The 19,293-nt window shown below is 48.7% G+C and overlaps 1 protein-coding gene across 1 annotated transcript in view; it reads left to right on the forward strand.

Moving 5' to 3' along the window:
* Positions 1-19,293, forward strand: part of NSG2 (neuronal vesicle trafficking associated 2) — a gene marked incomplete at both ends in the record, with an annotated part of 56,140 nt that overhangs the window by 33,512 nt on the left and 3,335 nt on the right. The gene's annotated exons all lie outside the window — the stretch shown is intronic.

The raw sequence follows: 19,293 nt of genomic DNA on the forward strand, positions 1-19,293 counted from the left end.
CACCCACACTCCAAGATGCCTCCTTCAATAAGTGGAGGGGGAGAAAAGGCCAGAAATATGACAGGGTGAATAATTGATAGAGCATCTTCTGGGTTCCAGGCACTGGGCTTGCCTCATTTATCATCTCCTTTGACCTTCGTAACTGCTCTGTGTTGGGGACATTATTGTAATCACTCTCTTTGTACAGAAAACAAAACCAAAAACAACCAAAGAACCGGAGGGTGAGAAAGAAGTGACTTGACCAAGGCCACACATGTTAGATAGGAGCCATTTGTGCATCTCCTGAGCAATCAGTTTATTTTTATCTTCTGGACTCTTGAATGTTATAAAGGATCCAGTTCCTATCTGTGGCTAGGCGTCCAGAAAATCTTGTACCAATTTTTTGCCCCCCCTGCTGCAAGTACAGGCACTGTTATAACACCTGCTTCTGATGTATGTCCATCCTTGTTCCTTTCATTTACTTCGTTCATTCACTTCCGTTTACTTCATTTACTTCACTTTCCTCATCTGTGCAATGGGGACTGTAATAATAATACCTATCACAAAGATTGCTGTGAAGACATAATGGGGAAACCAAATAAGATGCTCAGGGCAAAACTTGGCAAACTGGGAGCACTTAGCGAATGTTAATGATTATTAAATCATGCACCTTAAATCATTTCTGGAAAAAGATAGGGGTGTAATGAAAATAAGATGAATGAAACTAGTTAGGGGCATTTATTTACTAAGCACAGATTTATTGAGCACCTACTGCAGTCAAGCCTTGGCCAAATGCAGGGGCTACCAAGATGAATCCTCAGGGCTGGGGCCCCCAAGGAGGAAACAGCTCAGTCAAAATTCAAGTCCCCCGTAGGCATTCTCAGCAGGCTTGTGGTTTCCCACCATGGAGCCTCTAGCTGAGAACATTCTGCCTCTTCTGTCCTGCTTTATTTTCTGTACCCAGGAAGCAACCCTGACCTGAACCTCACCCCCAGCCCCATGGTTTTCTGCAACCCTGCAAAGAGCAGCTTCGCATACATATGAAACACAATGATCCTTTGCTCTGGGTCACCGTGCCCAGCTCATCCTGCCAGGACTGCTGGGAAGACACAGCAGGCGGTCACAGTTGAATATGCACACAAACCAGGGACCCAGATTGCAGCCACTATGGGGAACTCGTTGAGGAAAGGCAGTTTCCTTAGGTTCCAAGCCCTTACCTTAATGCTCTGTGGAAAGGTCTCTGCAGCATCGCAGACTAGCTGTGTGTGCAATCCTGTGTGTCAATGGGTGATTTGCTCGTCTTCGCAGAGTCAGAATTGGTTTATAAGAGACATGAACTTCCATTGTTTGGAGCCAGGGATAGGGGGCAAGAGGCAAGGGCCTGAAACATGGTTTCCCAGTGAAATCATGGGAAAGTTAATTAAAGCTGTGACTCAACAGACCGTTTTGATGAAATTAAGAGGTCCAGCCAGGCATCATGCTATTTTAGTGACAGGACATCAAGCAGGTGGTTTTATAGGCGACTGCTTACGGAATGTACTTTAATAATAACGACAGTGATGATATCCAACGTTGCTGGGAGCTTTACATCCAGCGTCCTTGAGAGTCCTACCAATGTGCCTGGTAGTGGCTGTTATGATTAATCCCATTTTTGCAGCTAAGGAGACTGAGGCTCAGAGAAGTGGCATCACATGCCTAAGGTCACAGAGCCCGTAAGTGGTGGAGCAGAGACTGGATCCAGGCTTGCTCCCTCTTGTACCGCCTGGCACTGCCTCCCTTTTAGACGCCTGCATCCCAGTCTCTGCAGAGCTGAAATTGGACAGCCACACCGCCTTTACCCTGGACACTTGGATGCCTTTCATTTTCTTAATAATAAGTAAAAATCATAATCACAGCAGCGGTAAACCAACTTCATGACCTATCTGCTCAAAGCCCATTTGCCTGCACGTGGGGACAGATTTGTAGCTATGACCCCTCCCCATGGAAACAGCAAGGCTTGTGCAACATCTTAATTCACTGAGTTCCACTTTGTGCAAAATAACCCTGGTGAGATTTGTGAGGCCTTCTGGCCCAGACCGGTTTTTACAAAATACTGGTGATTGACCACATTGCAGTGGAAGCTCCAGGCTTCTCCTTGTCTAAAGCCCGGGCAGGAGGAAGGTCCAGGTGTTTTGAGCAAATGTTAGAACAAAGAGGCTCAACCCGGGCTGGCTGTGTGGTCCTGGGAAGTCCCCTCATGAAGACAGGAATAATAACATCTTCAAATAGTTGTGTGGATTCAGTAAAGCAGTGCATGTACAGCCTGGGGCCTAGCTTCTAGTAGTTGCTCAATAAATACTAGGTCCTCCTTCTCCGTGCCCCCAAATCCTTCCTCCATGATAGACAGTGCTGGGCCTCTTTGCAGCTGTTTCCTAGACATGTGCTTCAGACCCTTCTAATCCCCCACCCTGCCGTGTCCAGTAAGTGTCACAGGTGCTCTGGGTGCCACCTGGGCTGGCTCTCCACTCAGCCCCAGACCAGTCACACTCCCCAGCTCATCACCTTGGACCTCGTTACCTCCCTCCCAGAACAAATTGGGAGCGAGTCCTGGATTCAACCTTTACTGGCTGTTTGACCCTGGACCAACCACTTTTTGGAACCTTATTTCCTATAAAATAGGGTTAAAAAGACTGACTTTACAGAGTCACTGTAAGGTTTAGAATGAATAATGAAAGAAACCATAGTGTTGTATCTGCTGCCCCCAATTTAAAAATTGAGACATTTCACTTGTGGGCAGAATCTCTGTCTTTTCTTGAAAAAGGAGAAGAACAGCCATATTAGGGCCTCATTCCCATCCTTGACAATTGTCTGGGGCTGAGCAACTACCCCATGTGGACGGGACATGTTTCCTCCATTCCCTCCAGTCTCCACCCCTGGCCCTCTTGCCTCAGTTATGTGGCTTGTCTGCTGTGTGATTGCACATAGTAGGTGACCAGGAAAGGATGGCTTCTCTCTTTGATAGGCTGTTTAGATCTAGGTACACTGGTTAAGATCTCTATTCTGCATTTGCCTTTGATTATCGGCTGATAAAGACACAGCCTTGTGAAGTAAGACCTCAGCTTCTCCAACCTGTAAAAGGTTTACTCTCAAAGGTCTTAATATCCTCTGGCCCAAGCTGAACAATGGTTTGCCCTTGCAAAATGAAAAATACCTCAGGAGTCCAGAGATTTATCTCCTGCATAACCTGGGCCCCAGGGCCCCTGTTTCTTCTTTCTAATGATTATGCCAATAGCAAATTCAATTGGAAAATGAGCTATTGCTTTGGAATGTTCCAATTTAAATTGTGCCTTTTCTCTTTCAAGGTTTCCACTAATATAAATGAATTCCTGGCTCTGGCCGGGATCACACTTCTGTACCGTTCCACCTTCCGTGGGGAGTTGCCCTTTCTGGGTTCTGAAAGGGACTCTTGAATTTTTGCTCATATAAAGTTTGAGGCCACAGATGTTTCATTTTCCCTTTCCTTTCAAAAGGCAATTACCTCAGCGGGATTCACTGGGGCCCTAGAGAATGGGCTTCTTTAATGGCTTTTGGGGGGCTTCCATGGGAAGCTGACCAAAGAGTCTGACCAAACGTAATCTTTTTGATTTGGGATGGAGAGAACCTTTGTATTCCAAACAGCCACTCTGGTAGCAGCCATTCCAGAGGAAGCGTATGTACACACAACCTTGGGGTTCACATCTGAGTTCAGCTTCTTCTCCACTCATTATTTGAGTTTACTTGGGCAAGTGACTTAACTTCTTTGGGTCTTACAACATTCTTCATTTATAAAACAGGAAAAACGATAAGACCTACCTTATAGGATTGGTTTTAAGAGTTTTCAATAAGAAATAAAGCAAAACCATAAGCAAAGCCAACTCCTTCTTCAGGAACTGACCCCAAGTGAGGAATGAAACAGAACGGATTCTCACCCTCCAGACCTGACCTGCCATTTCAGCGTTTGCTTTTCTACCCAAGAGATAACATCTCAACAGAAATCATTCTGATACATTCACTTAGAAGGCACTTACCGAACACTGCTTCGGACCAAAGCCAGGCAGGTGATCTGTATGACCTCATGTTGCCTTTCAGAGCCTCTGGGAGCTAGGGATCATCATAACTCCCATTTCACAGATGGAGAAACTGAGCCTTAGAGCTGTCACAGAACTTGTCTGAAGTCACACAGATAGGAGGGGTGGAGCTGCCAATGGAGAGCATGTATGTTCTCAGAGTCTGCACTAGCTCCAGACTGGCTCTGGTTAGTAGTGATGGCCGTCTGCAGCCTCGTCCCAATATTTCATAAAACCCAAAGGAAATGGTTTCTTTTCTCCTGATTAGTCCAAACAAACCAACAAAAACACCATGGGTTGTTGTTTTGGCCCCTCTGGTTATTTCCCATTCACAGCTATGTGCGTGAGTCTGATGTGTCCAAAATAGGAGAATGAATTCATTAACATTGAGCGAATGCCGTCTGTTTGGTGTGAAAAAAGAAATCACTCAAAGCATGGAACCATGGGACAGGCAGAGGGCACGTGGTTTTAGATCCTGAGGCGTGTTCATTCTTTCCAGATCCTTGGGATGAATATCTCCGGCTACCAGCTCTGTGCCAGGTGTTGCCCTCTGTGTTTTCACATAGCGATCTCATTTCATCTTTACATCGGGGCTTCAATATAATTATTAGGATCCCAATTTCCAGAAGAGAAAACTGAGGCCCAGGAAATGTAATAAGAGAACCAGGAGGTGCTGGGGTTAGAATCCAAACATGGGCATTTCTGGCTTCCAAGCCAAGGCTCTGGCCACCACCCCATTTTTCTCTCTTTCTTGAAACAGAACAGACTGATGGAAAATTTTCCATCTGAGGCCACAGTGACACATGCATAGCTGATCTGAGAACATTTGGGCTTGGAGGGTAGATTCAACTTCTAGGTGCTGCTTGACGGTGAGAATGGTGAGCCCTTGACAGGACCAAGTAGCTGAGGGGTCAGCCTACATACCCACAGCTGTAGATTGACAAGGGGTTGGAAGAGTTTTTGGTTCCAGAATCCTTCCGCTGTTTCCTTCTGAGGCTCCCTGCCAAGGAGGTCTGCACATAAGGATGGACCCCAAATGGCAGATGAAGAACTGCCTTATTCACCTGGTGGGCACCCAATAACCCAAGAAGCAGCTTCTCCCATGAGCACAGCTGGGCATGAGGCTCAGAGTGGGAGGCCTAAGTGGTTCTCTAGCTTCTCACCCTGTTTTTTCCACCCTCACCCCAGGAAGAGATCTCATACTGATGGATACTCATCACTGGAGGGAAAATTGAGGTGGGAGGTAGGAGAGAGAGTGTCTGTTCCTAATTCCTAATATCGGGTTCACCTAGTGATAACCTTGGTCAAGATGCTGCAGGGGAGGGGAGGGATGGACGAGAAAGAGATGGCCCAGGCTTCTTCCATGTCGGAAGAGTGAGAACTTTACAGCCATCCTGACCCATGAGGCAAGGAGTCAGAGAAGAGGTGTTCATGGGGCCTGGGCTCTGGGGGGCAGGAAGGGAAGAGTTCACAGCTAGAACCTGGTGCTGCCTTTAAGGCACAGGATCCATCGTATAGCATAGCCATTGCTGCCAGGCTCTGAAACCATAAGATTCACGGTGTCTCTCCTTCAGGGGAAACCAAAAAGGGGACAGCAAGGGGAATTGTGTTGGAGGTCTCTGAGGCCACCCCCAGGTCGATGATTCACTAGAAAGACTCACAGGACTCAGGGTGGAGCTGTAGTCTTGGCTACGCTTTAGTACAGCGGAAGGGTACAAAGCACAGGCAGCAAAGGTAAAAGGTGCAGGGGGCGACCTCCAGAGGAAAGCAGACAGGCGCTTGCAGAGACCTCTTCTAGTGGAGTCACGTGGGACACGCTCGCTTCCCCCAGCAACGAGCTGTGAGCGCACTCATGGAGAGTGGTGGACCGGGGAACTCATTAGAGGCTTAGTGCCCAAGGTTTCTGCTGGGGGCTGGCACCCACTGCCTAGCACGTACCCAAGTTCCGGACTCCAGAAGGAAGGCAGGTGTTCAGCCTAAACCACGTTGTCTGCACGGTTTACGCATGGTGAGCCCCTTTTACTAGTTCTGGGAATCGTGGGAGCCCTCCCGATGTCCAAGTTCCAGGACGCCAGCCAGGGCTCAGCCTCCCAAGCGGGCTTTTCCAAGGGCAGCTGTCTCGGGTCTGCTGTGTTAACTCTTTTGTGAAAACACTCCAGGACTCCTCCCAGGTAGGGAGTGTGTGTCTGTGTCTGTGTGGGTGTACGTGTGTAAGGCGGGAGGCGTGAGGAGGTAGAAGGTTGGATAGAGTTTCCTTCCTCCTCATGGACAAAAGTAGCAGAAACTACTACTTCTGAGTAGTTTCTGAGGCAGAAATTGAGGAGAGGCAGGAACGCTTCCTCCCCCAAAGATGGCCACCTTCTGTCCAGAGGCGATCCTGCTGCGTGTGCTGCTGTGTTATTGGCAGGCATTCGTTCTCAGCCTTGCAGGAATTATAGGAAGACGCGGAGTAGCTTATCTGGCTCAGAACCCCCCGCTGGCACGCCTAGCAGTGCTACACATGGGAACTTGGAGAAGATGGTTTCTAATTTTCCAAACCAATTTTGTTGACCTGATTTTTTTTTTTTTTTATCAGTTCTTCTGCCAAGAAAGGGGATTGAGAAATGAAAGTAGCTTAATGGAACAGGCTATCTGGCCTGCAGGGTTGGTGTTTCCATGGAGATGCGGATGCAGGCTGCATCTAGACAAGGCTCGGCTGGGATGTGGTGAGGCAGCGGTGCACCTCCGACTGTGGCCAGGACGCGTGTAGTCGGCCATCTGGGGCAGGAGACCACCTGCCCTGCACTGGGGCCTGGCTCTGGGCTGGCTGAAGCAAATGGATGTGAGGCCTTCGAAGCTCACACATGTGCTCTTTGTGCTGAGCCCCAGCTGAGAGCTGGCAGGAGGTCAGTGAGGTACGCTCCCCGCCCTTGAGAAGCTCACGGTGCAGTAGGGCGTGCTGACAGGTCTAGAAGTCGTCATAACACAGAGCAACACATGACGGTGGTGAGGATGGAGCGAGGGGGAACCCAGAGAGACCTCACTCCTGAGGGAGAGATCTGCGGAGGCTGCCTGGTGTGTGGGGGTGACACCCTCCAGGGGAAGACAGTGGAAAGGCATGCCAGTAGCAGAAAGCCTAGAACTTTCAGGAACTAAGACTGTACTGTGTGTGTGTATGTGTGTGTGTGTCTACATAGGTCTGTGTGTGTCTGTGTGATATGTCTATCTATGTGAGTCCGTGTGTGTTTGTTGTGTCTGTGTGTCTTTGTTATTGTGTGTGTTTGTGCCCATGTGTCTCTGTGTGTGTCTATATATGTCTGTGTGTGTCTGTGTTTGTGTGTGTCTCTGTGTGTGTCTCAGTGCATTTCTCTGTGTGTGTGTGAGGGCTCCTAGGGTCGAAGCAATTGGTGCTGTTGGACAGGTAAGTGGGGGGCCAGAGGATGAAGACAGTGCAGTGCTGAGGGAAGAAAATATGTTTTGGATCCAGACAGACCTGGCTTCTGGGACTTGCTTCACCACTGATGGTCTGGAAAATCCTGACAAGTATGCAACCTCTGCAATCCTCAGTTTCATCATCTGAGAAACAGGAATATGGGCAGTAACCACTTTATGGGACACTGGGTAGGACTGAGTGAGATCATCTATGGAAAATGCTGAGTATCTGACCATCAGGGATGTGAGATCCTTGCTTTCTTCTCTTCAGAAGCCAAAGCATTTTGGCCCTCATCTTGATCTAACTACAGTTTCCAGGTCACTTGCATCCAAACCTCCTGGACTTGGGTGGAAATGCTGACCTGTGAGTGCTGGGCTGACCGAGGGAACCCGGATCTCTGGGTGCAGGGTCCAGGGCTCTGCATCTGATCGATCGCCTTTATTTGATCATCAGGGCTCTGATGCTCAGTAAGGTCCTGGACCCACTGTGTCAGGACACAAACTCTGCCCCAAAGCAGGCTCACGTGGGACCTTCAGCCCTACCATGAAAGGTTCAGAGGGGTAATTTAATATAGGAAGATCCCATCGGTGGCCAGCAGGGACGGTGGACTGGGAGTGAGAAGCAGCAGAGACTAGGGAGGAGATGGCCCATGGCAGAGATGCTTTTCTCCCCCATCAACATGAATCACCAGCAAATCCTTTAAATAGTAGGACCCTCAGGCCCTCAGAAGCCCAAAGACAGAGGACACTGCCCTGCCCTTGAGGGGCGGCTGTTAGTTGGTCTGGGAGGACAGGTCACAGGTGATGGTAACACAGTGTAACAGCTGAAGGTCCTCGTGCTGAGGAAATAACTGAACCACACTCAGCTCTGATGTTGTACAATTGTTAGGATAACAGTGGTGGCAACAAGAAGCATTAGCTTATCATTTTTGCCTTTACGTGGCAATTTGCTGTTTGCGTTATTCATCTCGGTTGTACCTCATGACAGTTTTGTGTAGATCAGTGTAATGATTTGGGGCCACTTTGCAGATGGTGAAGTTGAGGCCTCTCTTCTTCTGGGGTGGCTCGGACTAGGCTTGGGACGATATTCTACGTGATCAGAGAAAGTTGGATGGGCCACAAATGGGTGAAATGGGAAGAAGCAGAAGGAATCAAGATTTATGCAGGGAGGCACGTGGACAGGAACAAATAACAAGCGTGTAAAAACGGACTGGAGATGGTGGCAGAATTGTAATGGGCGTTTCTCCTCTTGGATTTCCAATATTGTTCATATAATGGTACAATACATTTTTAATAAAAATGAACTCTAACATAGTTATAGATTTACTGGCAATATAGCATATGGTTAGGCAGCTGGACTTCTGAGTTAGACAGACCTGAGTTCAAATACTCAGTTCTCACCTCATATAGGGAAAGTCTTTCCATTTGCCTCTGATAGACCATCTGTAAAATGAGCACATCGATAGTGCCTTCCCCATAGAATTGTGAGGACACAAAATGATGTAACGTGTGTGTGCTCCCCCTGGATGCTAACGAAGGTCATTACTTTGGGCCAGGCCTATGCTGGAGGGCTTCAGACGCTAGCACATTCTGCCTCACAACAGCCGGTGGAGAGAAGTAGGCAGAGGATTCCAAAGGACAATCAGCTTGCCCAGGAACACAGTAATAAGTGACACAGCTGGGCTTTCAGACTGACGATCCAGCTCCAAAGACTCGACTCTATTCATTACTGGGTGCTAGGGAGAGGGCCAGGGAAACCAGGGTGTCATTTGGGCAGGATTTATGGATTCCGTGATTCTCTTGCACTTTCCTCTTAAGCCCTATTGTCAGGATCTTTGGGGCAGAGCCAGGAGCAGGGTGCCGGGTGGTCTAATTCTGTCTCTGGAGGTTCCAGCTGTCACATACAAAAGATGAATGTCTGTTGGGAAGCTCTGTTTTTATCTCCCCACAAAGTTTAATTTCCCTGTTATGAGTGGTTCTATTGCTTTGAGATTTCCAGGGTTTGCATTCTTCATAAAGAAGGACGGTTTATTCAGTATCGTGGTGCCGAGATGCTGCAGTACATGAATGTTAATGAAGTTCATGTTTGCTGGCATAATGAGGGTCCTAGATCAGCACCCTGGCTTGGCGGAAGTGGGAGGGTTTTTGTTTTTCTCCTCTCTCTTCCTAACTCCTGGGGTTTCATGTCTGTGGTGACACATCCTCCTAGAATAAGTTTACAGTATACATCGCCTTGCTTCATTGCACTATTGCAAGCAAATGCAGCGGCAGGACTGAGGAATATTTATCAGAAAGTCTGTTAAGGTAGTGTTTAAGATTGAGGGCTACAGAATCAGATATTCCACAGTTCCAGTCAGGCTCTGCTACTTCAATAACCACGTGAGCTCAAACAAGTTGCTCTGTGCCTTCGTGTGCACGGGGGGACTGTAAAATGGGGGTAATACTTAGGCTTATAGGGCTATCATGAGGATTAAAGGAGATATTATATGAAAAGCTCTTGACACAATACCAGTGCACTATTACAGTCAATAAGTGATTGCTATTATTGGTTAAGCCCAGGGGTCAGGACAACACTGGATAATTTATAGACATCATCTCATTTAATCATCACACCAATCTTGTGGGGTGGGATTTTTGTTTCCATTTAACAGAAGAGGAGACGGGAGCTCAGAGAGGTGAAGCATCTTGCTGAAGGTCACACAGCTCATCAGAGGCAGAAGCAGAATGGGAACCTTGTAGGGATGGGGCCATATCTACTGCAGAGAACTGCACGGACGTTGACTAGAATGAAGGTCTAATTCACCCAGCCATCAGAGAAAAGCTTCCCGTCTTTTAGGGCATAGCAGGCAGACAAGAAGATTGTTTCAGGGGCAAAACTAATCATTTCCCAGCATCATACAGACTACTTCAGATGACCCAATGCAATGATTTTATCCAGTTACCCTGTCAGGTGTGGAACAGTTAAAAGGGGCCCTAAAATTCACTCTTGGTAGTGTTTTGTGCCAAAAATGAAGAAAGAGGTGTGGGGGTAGGGAATGTGGGATGTACATTCTGCTCTGTGCCAGGTCTTGAGCTGGGACCACAGAGGCAAACATACAATAGAATGGATAGTCGTGATACAGGGGGCTGAGTGCTAAGTGGTGAAGGGAAAAAAAGTGTGGTGAGAACACAAATTGGCAAGGGAAGGCTTCCCAGAGGAGGTGAGATGTTGTAAGTTGGGCTTTGAAGCATGACTAGGAGTTCTCCAAGGAAAAAAGAGCTGAAAAGGTATACAAGAGAAATACATGTTGAGAAATGGCAGTCTTCCTGAGTGGTTGGAGCCTTTGAAGTACCTGCTGAGAAGCATGGCAGATGATATGGCGAGACGGAGGAGTGCACATCTATATAGCACATATGCCAGACACTGTGGGAAAGCACCCTGGGGCTGCCACAGCCAATGACCACACACTGGATTAATGCAACAGAAATTCATCCTTTCCCAGTTCTGGAGATCAGTAGTTCAACGTCAAGGTGTTGGCAGGGCCATGCTCCCTCTGAAGGCTAGAGAAGGATCTATCTTTGCCTCTTCCAGCTTCTGGTAGGTCCAGGTGTCCCTTGGCTTGTGGCTGCATCACTCCAATCCCTGCCTCCCTATTCACATGCCCTTCTCTTCTCTCTGTGTGTTTGTCTCCCTCTGTGTGTCTCACATAACGGGACTTGTCCTTGGATTTAGGACCCACCTGCACAATCCAGGGATGATTTCATCTCAAGAGCATTAGCTTACTTACATCTACACAGACCTCTTTTCCAAATAAGATCATATTTACAGGTTCTGGTGATTAAGACATGGACATATCTTTTGAGAGGCCACCATTCAACGCACTATAGGGCTTCCCATCCATTATCTGATTTAATCCTCAGAATTCTGAGGGGCAGATACTACTATTACTCCCCTTTGCAGAAGTGGACACTTGTTGAAACAGTTAAAGGTAAACTGTACGAGAGCAGGAGCCTCACTGTCCTCCTCAGCACTGTACGCCCAGTGTGTAGAATCCTCTCTGGCACATGTAAGCACTTAATATTTAGTGAATAAATGCTTTACGAGAAGTATAGCATAGGCTACGAGCCCAGGCCATACTCTAGAGAGTTAGACTCCTGACTATATTACTTAATTAGCTGTGTGACCTTGAGAAAATTATGTAACCTCTCTGTGCCTTAGTCTAAAAAGTGAAAATGTACTATCTTGTAGGGCTGTTGTAAGAATAAATCCACATGAATGGATAAAGAAGATGTGGCACATGTATACAATGGAATATTACTCAGCCATAAAGAGAAACGAAATTGAGTTATTTGTAGTGAGGTGGATGGACCTAGAGTCTGTCATACAGAGTGAAGTAAGTCAGAAAGAGAAAAACAAATACTTTATACTAACACATATATGTGGAATCTAAAAAATTGGTTCTGAAGAACCTAGAGGCAGGACAGGAATAAAGACGCAGACATAGAGAATGGACTTGAGGATATGGAGAGGGGGAAGGGTAAGCTGGGACAAAGTGAGAGAGTGGCGTGGACATATATACACTACCAAACGTAAAATAGATAGCTAGTGGGAAGCAGCCGCATAGCACAGGGAGATCAGCTCGGGGCTTTGTGACCACCTAGAGGGGTGGGATAGGGAGGGTGGGAGGGAGGGAGATGCAAGAGGGAAGAGATATGGGGACATATGTATATGTATAACTGATTCACTTTGTTATACAGCAGAAACTAACACACCAATGTAAAGCAGTTACACTCCAATAAAGATGTTTAAAAAAAAAAAAAGAATAAATCCACGTCCAGTGCTGAGAAAAGTGCCTGGCACACAATCTGTGCTTAGTAAACGGAAGTGTGTTGTGTTATTCCACACTGCCTCTCAGGAGGGGAGGCATACAGGTCGTGGTTAATTAGAGTGCTCTGGGAAAAGTGTGTCAGGAGCGGTGAGCAGACAGGGCAGTGGCTAAATAGCACCTGAAGACTCTGGGGAAGAGAAGAAACTTGACCTGAGTCTAGGATGAGCAGGAGCTTCATGGACTTGGGAGGGGAAGCTGGCGTTCCGGGCAGAGGGCCCAGCAGTGCCGGAGCTTCGAGGTGGGGGAAATGAGGGTGCAGTCAGGTAGCAGGGGGAGGGGTTGGGGCCGAAGAGGCACATCGAGTTTCCGTCAGGAAGGGCCTTGTCTGCTCTGTAACGAGTTCAGACTTGACCCTGTCGGTGTGATGGCTCATTCACCAGGGAAGCAGCAATGCTCAGGCTGGCTTGTTAGAAAGTCTAGGGTGGTCTTAGAAGCCGGGAGGCTGGAGGCCAGGAGAGCAGCAGGGAGGCCGCTGCATGCAGGGGTGAGGTGATGGTGGTCCTACCCAGGGAAGTTATGATGAAGATGGTGGAGAGAAATGAACAAACCACACCAGAGGCAGAAGCTCCGGGAACCGGTGGCTGATGGGTGGGGCTGGGGACAGAAGCGGGAGGTCTGGCAGTGTTGGCTGCAGGACAACCCACTCGCCTCTGGACCTCTGCAAGGTCCAGAGGCTAGTGGGCAGAGCTGCTTCCCACCACAGCTGAGAGGAAGACAGCAGGCTGGTTCTGGCATGGTGCCCTTGAGGGACCTCGAAGCATTGTTCAGACTTATCTTTTACTAAATGTGGGACCTGAAGCAAGTCACCTAACCTCTCAGAGCCTCAGTTTCTCCATCAGCAAAATGGGGTTAAGAATTCTACTTTCTTCATGTGATGGTGGTGATATTAGTATACAGTAAACTCCCAATAACTCTTAGCATCTTTTGTTACTGTGACTACCACTGCTGCTGCTATTATCACTATATGGAGGAGTGGATCACAGGGTGGTCACGATGACTGCCATTTCAGTGCACCTTCACCAGAGGCCCTGGCTGCACACTCTTTTAAGTTCTTCCTCTATTCTCTCCCTGACCTATGCCCAAAAGCTGGAGGAGAGATCTTGGGCAGGTCTTAGCTGATGCTAACCCAAACCCTGAGTTTTTTCAAGGTTAAGGTATTTTATTTTGAGCATGTGTATGGGCGGGTGGTGGAAGGGGTTGAGACTAGGGGCTGGAGAAGTACAGATGTTTCAGTGCCCCACCCCATCCCATGTGATGTGGTTTGGACCAGGTTGAGTGTCTGCGTGTGTGTATGTGGGGAGTAAGGGTGTGCATGTGTGTGTGTGCATGTGTATATGGGTGTGTTCATCCTCCAGGTCTTAAGTCAATTCAGCATTTCAGTTCAGGAAGTGTTTACGGGTGACCCCCACCGTGGGAGCCATGGTGCTGGGTACAGAGGAAAGGATGAGATTGCTGGCTGCCCAGGGCACTCCCAGCAGAGGGAGGGTTCAGAGGTATGAGGAGGTAAGGATGACATGGTGGATCCCATCAGGGCAGCCCAAGCAGGCCCCAGGTACAGAGCAGGGCAGGATCAGGTGTTCAGGGAAGGGGCCCCAGGGCTGAACCAGGAGGTTGATGAGGAAGGACACGGTAGTGGGGATGATGTGTTCCAGGGCTGGGCAAGGCACGGATAAGCATGAAAGAAGGAGCCCTCAGCAGCCTGGGGGTGGGGGGGTGGCTGGAGGGGAAACTGTGAGTCAGGGACCGGTGGCCTAAGAGGCTGGAGGGTGGCAGAGGGACGCAAGGCTGGGCAGGGCATTACCTGGAAAACACTGGATGAAAGCTGGAGGAAGCTCCTCTCCTGGGCAGGACAAGGGTGATCTTGGTCTCCAAAGGCCTATAGGGTCTCACCTCAGCACTCTTTCCCCCTTGCCCCTCCTCCCATCTCAGTCAGACCGCTTCTTCCAGGTCCACTGAGACCCTGAGCTCCTCTTCTTTTTAGGGGTTTGGGGCTGCGCCTCGGTCTAGGTGGCTCTGGCCCAGGGTCTTCTTGTGTGGGGCTCTTTCTCCCACTCTTGCCCACCATATCTGAGGCTCCCCTCCTATTCGCTGTTCCACATCCTGCTGTGGTCTTGCTTTGAAGTTATTTATTTGGGGATTTGCTGGTTCGGCGTCTGACCCTCTCCCTGCCGTACACTCCCACTGTATGGCGGCATCTGGCTCACAGTGGACCCTCTAATAAACATGTGCTGAGTGCATGAAGGGATGAGCAGGGAGATGGGGAGCAGAGAGGACCCAGTCTCTACGGAAACACTCAAATCAGCATTGAGAACTTGTTTATTTCTAATCCAAGGCTGTTACGTTCAGGAGGTAAAGCCAAGGGCTTTAGAATGTTTCCAAGCAACAAGGCTATATAAACGGAGTCAATCAATACTGATGTGCTGCTGGCTTTCACATTCAGAGGTGCTGTACGGGGGAAGTGGGGACCGCTCTCCCGGGTCCTCTGAGGCTCCCCTGCCACATCGGGAGCTTTGCTGCAGGGACCAAGCACTAGGACCTCTGACTTCCAAGAATCTAATCCGTCGGAAAGGGAGAGGCCAGCTTCAGGATGCCCCACCTTCAGGAAAAATCTCACCCTGGAACCAATCAGAAACCTTGGTCTCCCCCTCCCACCCCAGCCAATAGCCAACACTGACTCAGTCATTAAGAATAGGAATCCAGACCCAGCTCAACATCCTCCTTCCTCCTTCCTTTTCACACCACTCTGCTCACCTCCCAGGCCTTCTCAAGCCATTGACCCCTTCCACCCTTACAGCCCCAGGTCTGGCCTATTTAGGGCATATGTCCTGGTGCATCAGCCTCCCTGCCTCCGGCGTTGCCCCTGCAAACCTGCTTCCAGGTCCACCTCACTCCTCCCTTCCCCCACCATACCATCTTTCCAAAACGTAATTCTAATCCTGTCATTCCCCTGCTTAAAATCTTCAGGGGCTCTCTGCCACCCTGGAGATAAAGCCCAAGTTTTAGCTTGGTCCTTCCTTATCTATTCTCTTCCTACCTACCCATTGCCCGAGGCCTGTCTCTCCCTCACTTGCATCCTCCGGACCAGCCATGACAAACCATATGATGTTTCCAGAACAGCCCCAGCTTCTGCACTGTGGCAGGTGTGACTTCCCCGCTCAGAACCTTCTTCCTCCCCTATCCTGGCATTCTTCCCTGAAGTTACTTCCGGAGTCACCTCCCACAGGAGGCCTTCCCCGATCTCCCCAACCGCAGGCTGGTTAGGCCCAGCAGCCCTCTGTGCTGATGTCCTCACTCATGGTGCCAACCTTGTGTTACAAGGTGCCTGTGTCCTCCTGTCCACCTCTCCCCCGCCCTGTGGGCTGTGAAGACTTGAGGGAGGGCTTGTGCCCGATTCACAGCCCTGAACTCTCTGACCTCCACAGGCTCTTAAGGAATGACCGACCTCTAGTTGTTGCAGAAGTTACCAAGATTCAGGGCGGGGAGGCAGACTTATCTTCGCCTAAAACGGCCTCCCATCACCCTCGTGCTGGGGCCACGGAACACGTGGCAGAAGTTAGCCTTGCTCGGAAGAATGCCCTGAGGTGAGCTGCACCCCTGGCGTCCCAGTCAGCATCAGACCTTGACTCTGATGGTCATATAGGCCACCCTGCCTGGGGTCTGTGTCCCGCACTCTTCTCAATACTTGCCTGCACACAGCAACTGCCTTGGGATTCTGATGTAATTGGTCTGAGACGGAGCCAGAGCATCAGGATCGCTTAAAACGCTGCCCAGGTGATTCTAAGCTCAAGGACCCTCATACACAGTCATACTGGAGTAGCGGGTCTCATGTCTGGTTGTACATTAAAATTACCTGGAGAGTGTCCTGGACCCACCATCCCTGACCAGATAAATCAGAATCCACTGGGGTAGTGGCCATCTAGGCATCAGCACTGAATCCTTTAGGATCCTCTCTCTCTCTCTCCTCTCCTCCCTCTCTTTTCTTTTTTCAGAAACATTTGCTATGCTCACCCTGTCAAGCCATAGGAGTGCTATGGGGAATCAGATCTTGCCCCTCCTAGGTGGAGGGTGTTAACTCAGGGCTGTTAGGAATGAAAGAGGTCCCCCCCCCACCAAAAAAAACCCACCATAAAGGGAACCTGTCTCACAGCCAGCCTGCCGGGCCCTGCTTCAGCTCCCAGCTCCACCACCAGCCTGCTGGGAACCAGGGGAAGCGTCCAGCCCTGCCTGGGGACGCCCACACTGGAGTCTTGTCCTGCTTCCGAGTCAGTGAAGAGACCTGGCTCTCTGCTCAGTCGGAGATTGGGGCTGTATGGGGTCATTTGGAGGGGGAGCTCTCTGAGGGTTCCCCCAGATCCTGCCTCAGGTGGTGGCAGGGCGGGCTGCAGCTCTCGACTTTTCCTTTGCATGTTCAAGGTCTGTGACCGTGGAGGCGACTGTGAGCGTGTCTGTCCCCGTCATGGGGGCAGCTCTGATGACGGGGTGCTAGCAGGAGTTTAAGGTCCATTTGACAAAGTCAGCCGGAGCTCTGGGCATGTTTTAGAAAGTTGAGGTAAAATTCACATACCATAAAGTTGAGAACGTAGAGTGAAAAGTCCAGTGGCATTGAGTACATTCACGATGTTGTGCAGCTATCACCTCGATCGAGTTCCAAAAGGTTTTCATTACCCCCAAAGGAAACTCTATCCCCATTAGCAGTCATTCCCTGTTCCCCGCATCCCAGTCCCTGGCAACCACCAGTCTGCACTCTGTCTCTATGGATTTACCTATTCTTGATATTTTGTACAAATGGAATCATACAATAGGTGGCCTTGCATTCAGCATGTTTTTGAGGCCCATCCACATTTGTACGAGAACGTCATTCCTTTTTATTGCTGAATAATATTCTATTGTACAGATAGACCATAATTCGTTTACCCACTCATCAGCTGATTATGTTTGGGCTATTTCTACCTTTTGGCTATTGGGAAAACTGGGCATTTAAAATTCTTTACATCTATACTCCAAACACCTGCTGACTGGGTGTTCTTAGGTCCTCAGCGATGAGTGGTGGTCTTGGGTGGCTCCTGTCCCTGTACTAATCGAATACTATCTTTGGAGGTTCTAAGGGGTGCATGCGTCTTTGGGGGTACCTCTTGCTCCAAATTCTGGCCTCTGACATCTCCATCTCTCTCCACATCTTGCTGGGTGACTCCAGTCTGACCTCTGTACCATCTCACCCCATGTTGTCACCACCCTAGTCCTGGGGAGGAGGCTGATGAGTGAGCAACAGGCCGCAGCTGAGGGTTTGGGATGTGAATGGAGAGGGTGGACAGCACATTGTGTGGACAGTAGTTTAGAACTGAATTTTATGTGTCACCATGTAAAAGGAAAAAACATTTTTTCTCTATACTCTCACTTCTGACACCAAATGTGTGGGGTTTTTTTCCATACCATGCACTTTTCCAATTTTTGGTGGAGGATTTCCTACAACTTAACTCAACTCTGACATTAACTGTCCTGAGTCAGTACAGACCCCACAGGTCGAGAGCTCAGTCCCACAAGACTGCCTCCACTTCAGATACCAGTCACAAATCTCAGGCTGACATCTGAACTTCTGACTGACTGGCTATAAACTGGGGGCTTCTGCAACCTCCTCCACAGGTTCAGTAATTTGCTGGAATGGCTCACAGAACTCAGGAGAGCACTTTACTTAGTATTACTGGTTCATTATGAAGGATGATAAAGACAGATGAGGAGATACATGGGGTGAGGTCTGGAAGGGTCCCAAGCACAGGAGTTTCTGTACCAGTGGAGTTTGGGGTACACCACCCTCAGGGGCATGGATGTGTTCTTGTTCACCAACCTGGAAGCTTTCTTAGTCCCTTCGATTAGGGTTTTCTGGAAGCTTCATGATTCATTAAGACGTTGGCCATGGGTGGTTAACTTCATCTCCAGCCCCTCTTCCCTCCCTGGAGGTCGGGGAGGCAGTTAAGTTACAACCCTCCAATCAGTGGTTAGTTCCTCTGGCAACCAGCCCCCATCCTTAGGGACTTTCCAAAAGTCACCTCATAACATAATATAACATAACATTAACTCAGGTGTAGTTGAAAAGGGGTTGTTATGAATAATAGAAGCTGCTCCTTTCACCTTTATGGATCAGAGTTATTTCAGGAACTGGGCACAAAAACCAAATATTACAACAAAAGATGCTGCTACCCTGCTCTTATCACTTAGGAAATTACAAGTGTTTTAGCTCTGTGCCAGGAACTGGGAACAAGACCAAATAGATATATTTCTTATATCACAATAGCACATCGTCCTAAAACTTCATACACACACATGCACAGGAACTTCTCACGGACAATGTCTGCCCATAGGATTCAGATGGATGTCTCCCACACCCATCTTCCTCTTTTCCTTTTCAAATTCCTTCCATCCAGTATTTACAGCTGCTAACCAATGACTCCATTTGGAGTAATGTAGAATCCCATCTCCTCCTGTCCTTATAAACCATGTCCTGAGGTGGGAAGGAGATGGGATAGGGACGCCCCCCCACACTCCAAAGTTGATTTTAGTTTTCTTCTGAATCACAATAAACCTTCTCTCCATGATAGGAATTCTACCATATTTCTAGGCCAACTGACTCAAAAGCCCAGCAGCTTTAAAAATAACATGAAAAAAGTCTGCTTATAAGACTAGATGCCCAGCATCATGGGGGTTACCCTACCACTTTGTACACAGGCAGTGGGATGGGGCCAGTGCAAACCTGGAGGTGCCTCTGAAATTAGCTACTTAGTCCTTTCTGGTAAATCCTGTTGGTGACTTCAGTTTGTTTGGTGTTGTATTTTTTTTAAAGCTTACTTGTTGATAACGGTTAGGAGCTGGGCTTTCACTATGAGCAATTTGGAGACCATTAGATGCTTCTGAGCAGAGAAGGGACATGCCTTGAGTTCAAGTCTGAATGGACTTCT

The sequence above is a fragment of the Grampus griseus genome (assembly GCF_964374135.1).
Source record: "Grampus griseus genome assembly, chromosome: 3".
In the NCBI taxonomy this organism is placed as follows: Eukaryota; Metazoa; Chordata; class Mammalia; order Artiodactyla; family Delphinidae; genus Grampus; species Grampus griseus.